This window comes from Sphaeramia orbicularis, chromosome 15, assembly GCF_902148855.1.
Source record: "Sphaeramia orbicularis chromosome 15, fSphaOr1.1, whole genome shotgun sequence".
NCBI lineage: Eukaryota > Metazoa > Chordata > Actinopteri > Kurtiformes > Apogonidae > Sphaeramia > Sphaeramia orbicularis.
Window position 1 is genome coordinate 12,220,516 of NC_043971.1, and position 10,044 is coordinate 12,230,559.

Consider the following 10,044-nt stretch of genomic DNA (forward strand, 5'->3'; position numbering starts at 1 on the left):
CTGCGTCCAGTATTATCCACAGTGTCCACAGGTTGGACAACACTAACTATGGTTTGTCTAAGAGTTTATATGAGTTTGCAGTCGGTTTTGCATTGTGACAGACATATTTTGTAAATCAAAAGTCGTGCAGACAAAATTTAAAAAACAAATATTCATGTTAGTGTGGACAGGAAAAAGACTGACTCTTCAAGACAAATATACTGTATATATGTGTGTGTGTGTGCATATACAATATATATTAATAAGGTGTGTGGAAATGAGTGGAAACACTGAATATTACCAAAAATAACACTTTTTACACTTGGAAGAGGTGTAAAACTTAGTAAAAGGCAAATGCAAGTAAGTGTAATGGAAGCACATTTATGGACGTGCATGTGTGGACCAATAAGGAGACTGGATTAATGGAGGAAACAAACATGCGCTCCTTATAAGGTGACGACAGCAACAAAATCCAACTCTGTATGAAGAGCCGACACGTGGACAAAACTGATGGTACCCCTCTGTTAAAGAAAGAAGGAGAGTTTTATATGTTAGTTTTGTAAAACGAGCCATTTGAACCACAATTCATATGCTATGACAGAGGATTAGGACCACTGGGGGAAAAAAAAGTCCTTTATCTATCTATCTATCTATCTATCTATCTATCTATCTATCTATCTATCTATCTATCTATCTATCTATGTGAGAAAAAAGGTCAGAATTCTGAGATTAAAGTCAGAATTTTAAAAAAAAAGTCAGAATTCTGAGATTAATCTCACAATTCTGACTTTTTTTTCAGAGTAATAATAAAAAGAATGTATATATTGGACCTTAATTTTTTTTTTTTTTACCAGTGGCCCTATCCTCTTCCGTAAAAGGCAATGTCTGATTTTCATTGGTAAATTTTTACTAAATTTCCTCTTTTTTTCTTACGTTTGTCAGTTTAAAGTTATTTCATTGACCATTGTGGGCTTTTCTTGCTTTAATGAAGGGTACCAGCAGTTTTGCGCATGTGTGTTTTGAAAAGGTGGAAGTAGCATTTCATGACCCAGACTGGAAGGAAAAGCTTTAACCACAGCAGATCTGGACAAAAACCATCAGTCGGTCTCCTTCAACGGCTCAAATTTCATGTATGAAACATGACATTGAACTGGAGACACTAGTTGCTTTTCCATTGACCCTCAAATTGTGCAAGTATAACTTGCACATAAAAATTTACCCAATGGAAAAATGACAATTTTGCCAAAACTCTTGTTTTTGCGCTGGAAAGAGGAGGTTTTTTGGGCGTAGTGCAAATGGTATATCTCGCAAAACTGCAATGGAAAGACCTTTTTCTGCAACCAGAGTCATTTAATTAACCCTTTCATGCATGAATTATAAGAACCTTATTTTTTTCCTCAGTGTTTTTATTCCTCTTTAGGCATTAAAAAAAAAACAAAAAACAAAGCGAATGGTTTTTCATGAACCTATTTTTCGTGGAGTTACAAAAACGTCCTCTCCACTGAAAATGACGTGTTTAATTTTAGATGCAAAGAAACATGTATTTAGTGATTTACTGTGAGAAAACGATGAAATAAAAACATTTTTAACGCTGCTAATCTGATATTTTCTCACATTTTAATATACCTACATGGAGATAATATGCAAAAAAACAACAACTTTTATTTAAAAAAAAGACAAAAAACAAAACTGTTAATTACAGTCTAATAACAATTAGCATGTAACTTTGCATAAACAGCAAACTTACAGTAATGGTATGAATGTCAGTGTATGGGATGGTGCGTAAGTGTCCACTCTGTCAGCTGATTGGGAACTAAAACAACAAATTCTTTATTCTTCTATTTTGCTTTTAATTATTCTTCTGTACTGCACTTCGGTCCATTGCGGTTGTTTTAAAGTGCTTTACAAATAAAGTTGGATTGGATTGGATGAATATGGATGATCCCTATTAAATAAACCAATAAATAATTAAAAAAATAAATAAATAGAACAGCTGTCCACTGTAGTGACCACTATGCATGAAAGGGTTAAAAAAAAATGTTGATGGACATTACAACAAGGAAAGAAGACACATCAGGAAACGGAATAATTTTTTAATTTAGTACGGGATAGAGGGGTAATATATAATAATAATGAATATATCTGTAAATCAAGCCTCCTGAAGGTACCAAAGACTCATTTTAAAACCCAGGGAGACCTGTCTTTTCAGGTGTTACGCCCCGGCCCAGGGGTTCACCAGGGCGAACATAATATGCTCAACTTTGTCCCCTCCCAGCTCCCAAGCACACATGTCAGTCAAAAACTAAAATTCACAATATTTATTATCAGTATTTTGTTCAACAACTAAGGAAGGGTTAGGGGAGGGAGCAGCTAAAACAACAAACAAAATATCTTCTTTACAGTTTAAACTAAATTACCTACTCAAAATAAATGCACGAAATAAAATACAGCAAACTTGCCTAAACTTCCTAACCAAAAACAGGAGAAAAGGTGAAACAAAAAAAGAGCCGACCTCCCCTACCAGAAAAGGGTTCGATTTACAAAAACTATTCACAACTATATACAATTGAATTTTGCAGGAGCACGAAGACTGACGGTCACACACACGAACACAAGGTTGAGAGCTGGCAGGAGGCAAGAGAGAGCGAGGACGGAAGCTCCAGGGCCATTTTTAAAGGGCCGGGCAATCATGCTTCACCAATCAGCAACCTGCAAACAAACAGACACAAAAGGGCACAGCACACCTACAGGACGGGGGAGAACACACACACTAAACAGAAAACACATACCTATTCATATAAATAGACAAATTATGACCCAGGGTCATAACACAGGTTGTAGCCCCCAGACTCTGGAATGACCATGTGGTTGACTCCGTGGACTCTTTTAAAAAGCAGCTCAAGACATTTTTATTTAGGAAAGCTTTTGGTTGATGGATTTATCCTTTCTTATCTATTTTATGAAATTGTTCTTATGTTGTTTTATTGTATTCATTTTATGTACAGCGCTTTGTGATTTTTACACGTTGAAAAGTGCTTTATAAATAAACTTTTCTTACTAAATCAACACGATATTTACGTTCATTGCCGTGTTTATAGAATGACTTCTAACAAATTATCGCATTTGTAATGTAACGGAAAAACCAACATTATGCACTTCTGTTTTTCGACATTTAGTAAATATCAGTAAAATTTTTTGCAGATGTCCAATGGAAAAGCAACTGATGATGATGAACCAACTCTTAATATTTAGGACAGAAACACACAAATCCGACATTCTAGTTAAACTTCGGATGCATTGGATGGAAACCCGACTACTGATGAGTGTGTCTGTTCTGATCCGACGCTGATCAATAACAAACCATTAACCTAAAATCCAAGGTTGTGACCACATGGAGGATTTTATGTGTGTCTGTGGGTCTGGTATTCAGGTCATGTGTGGCGGTGGTGGTGGTGGGACTGGGCAGTGGCCTGGCTCTGAGCACCATGAAGGAAACCATAAACCAGCTTTGTGAAGTCCAAACAAGGCCGGGGAGTCACGGCTGGGTGAGGGGTGTGATGGAGGTTATGAGGATCAGATGTGGTTTCATAATCTCATTTATAAATAAAATGACTAGTACAGAAGACATACTTGATACCGAGGGGCAAATGTGTTCTAGTGGAGCTCGATGCTTGACTGCTTACAGTGTTTTCATGTTGACAAGAAGATGTATTCAACATGTAAAAAGTGCCTAAAGGTAAGGGGTAAAATACGGCACACTGTCAGATATACTTTGGCGTACGGCGCTGGGCTTTCACAAAGCTCTTTTACTTCAATATCACCAGCACTTTCCAAAGATTTTACAGTAATACAGAAAATATTTAATTCATAGACTCCCTTTAGGAACTGGATTTCTACTATTCACAGCCAGTTTTTATGGCGATGTTTACTGTGTGTGTCATCATAGAGTATCGTAAAATAAACATACATGAGAAAGCTTCAAGAAATAAATCAACATTATTTTTATCTGAGAGTCAGGAATGATGAAAAAAACTGTTATCACTATTATACCTGTTAACACTGCAAAAATCTAAATCTTACCAAAGTGTATTTTTCTCATTTCTATTCAAAATATCTCATCACACATAAAATAAGAATTTTTTATTTTTTTATTTTTTTTGCTTAATTTAAGCAAAAAAAATCTGCCAATGGAACTAGTGAAATTATCTTGCTAAGATTTCTTAAAATAAGATTTTCAAGATCTATTTTTCTAAAAGTAAGTTCTTAAATCTCACTTAAAAGTCACTCTTTAGGTCAGGGCTGTCAAACTCATTTTGGTTAAGGGGCCATATTTAGCACAATTTGATCTCAAGCGGGCCGGACCTGTAAAATAATGACTTAATAACCTATAAATAATGACAAATCCAAGTTTTTCTTTTGGTTTTAGTACAAAAAAAAACAATTAAATTATAAAAATACTTACATTTTACAAAAAAGATGTGAATAACTTGAAAAAACAAAAATTTAATTTGAAAAATCGGTGCAATTTGAACAATATTATACCTCGACTTATTATTTATACATGTACATTTACACACAATGTTGCATAACCATTTGGTAACAAGCAGAATATTGTTAAAATTTTGGAGTTTGGAACTAAAATTTGAACAATTTCTACAATATTACATCTTATTATTAACACAACTACAGATCACAGTGGATCCATAAATGCACCAAACATTTAGTAACAGGCAGAATATTGTTCAAATTGCACATTTCGGGTTGTTCTTATTTGTTTAAATTTATGTCTTTATTTGCGTTTTATTGTGAAAGAATAGTTTTGTAAATGTAAATATTTTCACAGTGTAATGTTAGTTGTTTTTTCCCTTAAATATTTTCTAAATAATTTTTCACAAAGAAAATTGGTCTTTGTCTTTATTTATGGGTTATTGTGTTGTTATTTTTACTGTAGATCACATTGGTCTGTATGTGGAACCTGAACCACAATGATTTGGACAACCTGGACTGTTCAGGTTCATTTTTGCACTGTCATCCTGCGGGCTGGAATGGAACCTTTGGCGGGCCAGATTTGTCCCCCGGGCAAACATAAAAAAACAGTAATATTCCGACAGCAGGGGTGCCGAAAAAATACTGTTAAATAACGGAAAAAAAAACATCTCATAAAAATATGGTAATTTTCCATAATTAAAATACTGTTTGTTGCCCTAACTTTGCATGAGATTTATCATATCATATTTTTTGACTTTTTAATGTTTAATAAAGAATATATAAAAATACTTTTCAATGAGACTAAGTTGTACAATCCACTGATAAAACTGTATTTGGACAGTTTATCAGTGCTTATACATGTTATACATTCACAAAAACACATTTGTTCAACATTTTTGTTGTGAAACCTCCCGTAATTACACGTGATATTTGTCAATTAAGAAACAAGTCTTGTTAAACTTACAGAACAAATACTTCCTTTACGGTTAATTGTTAGTAATTTTATCTGGTTTTAACCTTTTTTTTTTTTTTTTTTTTTTTACAGTATTAAACTTTAAATTAACAGTTTAATCTCATCAATAGAAAATAAATATTTGTGAAATTATGATATATTTGCAAATGTATTTTAATTGTATTTTTCTGTGAAAAAAGAAAAAATTTCTTTTAAAAAATGGACATTTTTTGGTTATTCACAGTTACAGTTTTTTGTGTTTTTTTTTTACATTTGACATCATGTAAAATCACAGTCTGCTTTTGTCATTTCATTGATATTTTCCTGTATCTTAAAAATACAGGAAAAATCTGTAAAATAAACAGTGAAAATTCTGTTAAATTACAGATTTATTTTTTTTTACAGTGTAGGTACATTTTTATGCACAAGTTATATTTGCACAATTTGAGGGTCAATGGAAAAGCCACTATTGTTAGATCTTATTTTGGTCCTGTTTTGTTGCATATTTATGAGGTTTATCATGCACCGAGCCCAACAACGCTACAGTACAGGGCATCTTGGCTGGCCTCGTGTTCTCCTCCATCACTCTGTCCCGCTCACCTGATCGCCCTCCAACACTGCGACGGTGCCAGCGCCATTACCCACTTCAACAATGACCCCCTTGTTTGCTAACAGTGGCCCATTGGAGCTGATTAAACTTTTAAATGTCATTTAATAGAACTGTAATGTTGCTCCAAAGTGTCTGTCAGCAGCTGGAGGGGGGGTAAAAGGATACCTGGTCACCCTCCTGGTGTGTCACGCTGCCTGCTAAATTCCTCCGCCGTCTAGTCATCACCCCATGTGTGCAACGTGGTGATGAGGGTGAATGTGACCTGGACTTAAAGGGGACACGAGGAGCAGCACCTCTGAACCTGCCACCTCTTTGTCTGGGCCTCGTCCGGCTGCTGGGGTTTCACAAAGAGAGAGGGAGCCCATTTCACCTCAGTACCGTAGAACCGGGTACTTTTACAAGGACTGTAGCGAAGCACCAATTTAAGAATGAAGGACCCTTTCCATATGATGGTACTTAACAACTGTACTCAGGTAAATACAGGGTGTCCAAAAAAAATGTATACACACTTTAAATAATTGTAAAGTGGGTGTTTATGAAAAATTTAGTGCTGGGCAGCGATTAAAATTTTTAATCGCAATTAATCGCATGGATTTCTGCGATTAATCATGATTAATCGCATAGTTATATGAGGGGGGGTTGCCAGCATCAACAGCGTGTATTGCCTTTAAGTGATATTTCAGACTTGAAGTACTCCAGGGGTAAAAAAATAATTCCACACTGCAGTGCTTCCAAACAACTGTGTCCTTCTCAACCCCACCATCTGAAGACATTTAAAATGAAAATGTCCATGGAAAAGACCGCTACTTTTCTCCATGTTTATGTCCACACCAGTTTATTTCCGCTTGTGATTGACTGACAGGAGTCTTAGTCCCACTAATAAGTACTAATACTAATAAGCCCAATAATATGTGATGTTCAGTTGTTCAAAGCAAGCAAAGGGGGCCCTCTAGTGGTCGGAATAAGTTGCACTAATGCATGTTTTGTCCTTTCATTGTTACCGTAGTCAGTTCGAACATAAGAAGGAACTAACAGACACGTTTCTTTCACTCTGTTTGTATGGCCCCAAAGCATTTGCCTGTGAGTATTTTATGTTCAGTTGTTGTAAAAATGAATAGTATCAAATATCTCTGATGTGAACCTTTGTTGCTGGATAAAAAGACGTAAATCTTAAATTAATCTGTAAATGCTAATTGTTAGCGTGTCTATGGATTTTCCCATTCAAGTTAGCATCGAGCTACCGGTCTTTTTCCCATTCATTTAAAATGTATAATGACATGTAAATGTACTACAGCAATGAACAGAACTGAGACATATTTTGTATGTATGTTGCAGTTTTACAGTGAGTCTCAAGTAAAAGATTTGGAGAGAAGTTTTGGGCGTCTGGCTTTTCTCAGTAAACCTGTTGTCTATCTGCCCGGCTAATTGCTACACGCACAAGAGCAGAGGCAGAAGAATAGGAGTTAGAATAAAACTGCATTAACGTGACATTAAAAAAAAAAATGTCTGCATTATTTAATGAATGTGTTAACGAGGTAAAAACGTGTTAACTTGCCCAACCCTATTAAAATTCATTTAATTTTCAAAATGTAATAGAATTTACAAACATCATTTTATTGTTTTGACTGTTCCGCCTGTTCTCAAACTGATGTCCATTCTGGTCCAGGCACTGCTGACAACGCCAAGCAATGGAATCGCACACATCACCAAACAATTCCCTTGGTATTTGCGTGCATTCACGTTCAATGGGTGGTCTCAATTCAGCGACTGTTGCAGGTCTCATAGCGTAGACTTTGTCTTTTAGGTACAGTATCCCCGTAAATCATCATCATAGTTAGTCGTTACTTTTTTACTTGTTGCCACCATCTTGAAATAACGGCCAGAGTCATAATTTTTAAATGAAAGAAACACCCAAAACAAAAGAAAAAACAAGTGATGCCAGGCACAACAAACCCCGCCCTGCCTTATTTTACCCATTATGAGTAAATGGGAAGATTTTTTTTTTAATCATAAAAAATTTTAGGCCAGTGTATCAATTGCCTCTATATATGTGGCAAGTTTGAATCAACTGAAACAAAATTGATATTTTTATTTTGCCCAGACGTCATTCACATAGCCTTTGGGTCACATCGGGAAAAAGGTAGGCCAGAAAACATCAGTTTTGGACCAGTTTAGGTGCATCCGGTTGATTTTTGGCTGACATCTGTGTTCTGGCCCATCTTTGGCTCACCTCTGGCTGCCAGACTCACACCATGTACACACCATCATTCCAACTTGTACGTGGGCCACATGAAAATGGGGAGTGTGTGAAAGAACTGGGCCTGAAAAAAATGTCATCTGGGAAGTAAATGGGAGAAGAATAAAGATTTCAAAAAAATTCCTTAAAAAATTGAAACTGACCTACTTTTCCCAAAATGTAATGACATCTGTCCTGGGTCACTGGCAATCTATAAACCCAATCTGGTATGAATTCAACCAATAGTTTTTCTGCTAAAGTGTTAACAAACAAACAAAGAAACAAACCAAACCAAAAACCAGTGGTTCTAGGCACAACAAACCCCGCCCCTCACACATATTGTAGCTTATTTTGGCATCGATCCAGCTGATGTCATCATGTCTATGTGTGTGCTGATGTCAGTATATCAGTTACTTCTATATATGTGCCAAGTCTGAATCAAAGTGAAACAAAATTGATGTTTTTATTTTGCCCAGACGTCATTCACATAGCCTTTGGGTCACACCGGGAAAAAGGTAGGCCAGAAAAAATCAGTTTTGGGCCAGTTTAGGTGCATCCGGTTGATTTTTGGCTGACACATGGCTATGTTCTGGCCCATCTTTGGCTCACCTCTGACTGCCAGACTCACACCATGTACACACCATCATTCCAACTTGTATGTGGGCCACATGAAAGTGGGGAGTGTGTGCCAGAACTGGGCCTGAAAAAAATGTCATCTGGGAAGTAAATGGGAGAAAAATAAAGATTTTAAAAAATTCCTTAAAAAATTGAAACTGACCTACTTTTCCCAAAATGTAATGACGTATTTTCGGTCACTGGCAATCTATAAACTCAATTTGGTATGAATTCAACCAATAATTTTGTTGTTAGAGTGTTAACAAAGAAACAACCAAACCGAACCAAAAACAAAACCCCTTGCCTCTCCCTTTTGGGGTGGGGTAAAAATGAACCAAATATATGAGTGTATGCAGGGTGCTTACACAGGTCTGGAAAGTCTTAAAAAGTATGGAATTTGGAAACGCTGGAAATCCACAACAGCCCCTTCCAGCACACAAAGGATTAATGAGGTTATGTCATTTCTAAAAGAAGAGAAAATTAGATATTCAAAACGAGGAAACTTCAACAAATTCTACAATAAATGGCAACCGTTTATGGATTTTTTTTTTTTTTGAGACATTGTAATCCCCCCCCCCTTTTTTATTACTAATTTTTAATTTTTTTCTTTTATTTATTTTTCTTTTATCTATTTCTATTTTTTCTTTTATTTATTTTTATTTTCCTTGTTTATGTGACCATTTTAATTATTTTATACCGATTGTCTTAGTATTCCTTTCATTGTATTGTTTGTCGGGTTTCATTGTTATTTGTTATTAAAAGTGTATAAGTATGAAGTAATATATGTGTACTGTATTTGAGCATGTGACACTAATAGTGGCAACTGACCTTAGAAGTTTTGGGTTTTTTTTAATTGTCATTTTTTTTATTTATTTATATTTGTTTTACGTTTTTTATTTCATTTTATTTTATTTATTTTTATTATTTATTTATCTATTTTTATTTTTAATTTTATTATTTTATTCTATTTATATTTTTTTTTATTTAAATTTATTTCTTTATTTATTTTCAGGTTTCATTGTTATTTGTTCTTAAAAGTATATAAGTATTAAGTAATATATGTGTACTGTATTTGAACATGTGGCACTAATAGTGGGACCTAACCTTAGAAGTGTTTTTTATATATATATATATATATATATATATATATATATATATATATAT